At 36.5% G+C, this 1,451-nt stretch overlaps 1 pseudogene; it reads right to left on the bottom strand.

Moving 5' to 3' along the window:
* The window catches only part of LOC107731067 (gastrula zinc finger protein XlCGF8.2DB-like), a 2,793-nt pseudogene extending 1,686 nt beyond the window's left edge, over positions 1–1,107 (bottom strand).
* Positions 1,108–1,451: the final 344 nt, after the last annotated feature.

Consider the following 1,451-nt stretch of genomic DNA (forward strand, 5'->3'; position numbering starts at 1 on the left):
ATTTCATTTGGAAATCAAGGTCCCAGAGTCTGGAGGAAGAGTGGAGAGGCACAGAATCCAAGCTGCTTGAAGTCCAGTGTGAAGTTTCTGAAGTCAGTGATGATTTGGGGTGCTGAGACGTCTGCTGGTGTTGGTCCATTGTTTTATCAAGTCCAAAGTCAATGCAGCCGTCTACCAGGAGATTTTGGAGCACTTTATGCTTCCATCTGCTGACAAGCTTTATGGAGATGCTGATTTCCTTTTCCAGCAGGACTTAGCACCTGCCCACAGTGCCAAAAACACTTCCAAGTGGTTTGCTGACCATGATATTACTGTGCTTGATTGGCCAGCCAACATGCCTGACCTGAAGCCCATATGGAGTCTATGGGATATTTTCAAGAGAAAGAAAGGAAACAGTGGATCCGAGCTGAAGGCTCAACAGTGCCCCAGCAGAGCCACAGGCTGACCGCTTCATGCCACTCCTCACTGATGCTGGAGTTTGTGCTAAAGGAGCCTCGACCAAGTACTGAGTGCAGAAATGAACTTACTTTAAAGAACTTGAACTTTTCTGTTTTGCAAATCCTTTTTTTTGATTGATCTTAGGAAATATTCTAATATTTTGAGCTTTAATCATCAAAATTAAAACAAAACAAATTTTGAAATGTAATGAATCTAGAATATATGAAAATGTATAACTTACCAAAAATATATATATATATTTTTTTTAATGCACCTGTATAGTCACAACTCAACATGGTCAAAATTTAGGGGGAAAAAATTGTCAGTTTTTTTTTGTCAGTTCCTCATCAGTCATTAAAGAGAATGAAGGAGAACACCAACCTGTTTGTTTCTCTGTATCTTCATCTCTCATTCTGCAGGGTTCTTCCTCAAACTCCATCTTTCCAACAGTATGTCAGTAGTTTCTCCTGGAGTAATTCCTCCTGCTTGCTTCTTCTTCAGCTGTGGGAAGATGGGAATATTCTCCAGCATTTAAACTCTCATGAACGGCTGTGGAGCGGCTTCACTGAAGGAGTCAATGGAGCTCATTTAGCAGATGCTCAAACACTCACAATCACTCTCAATCATCCAGCTTTAAGTGTCTTAATCAAATAGTCATTTAGAAACAATTGTATTTATTGTAATTTTTACAACAGAAAAAAAATGATAAACCAAAATCAATTAAATACTAGTAAAATAGAATGTATTTAAATCATCAAACAGACATAAATATACATTTCACTTCAATCACCACCATCTGCTTACAATGACTGAAATAATCTCAGTTAGAACAGAAAATAGAATAAACTGTGACTATATTGTATTGCAATGGGTATAATGTCATTGTTGATATTTAATCAAAACAAGTTTATACAAAGTTTATAAAATAACATATAGTTTAACAATTAAACTTTAAGTTTAACATCACAGTTTTAACTAAGGGTGCACTTGAAATAGTTACAAATGGGATGTAT

The sequence above is a fragment of the Sinocyclocheilus rhinocerous genome, unplaced genomic scaffold (assembly GCF_001515625.1).
Source record: "Sinocyclocheilus rhinocerous isolate Xijiao unplaced genomic scaffold, SAMN03320098_v1.1 scaffold519, whole genome shotgun sequence".
In the NCBI taxonomy this organism is placed as follows: Eukaryota; Metazoa; Chordata; class Actinopteri; order Cypriniformes; family Cyprinidae; genus Sinocyclocheilus; species Sinocyclocheilus rhinocerous.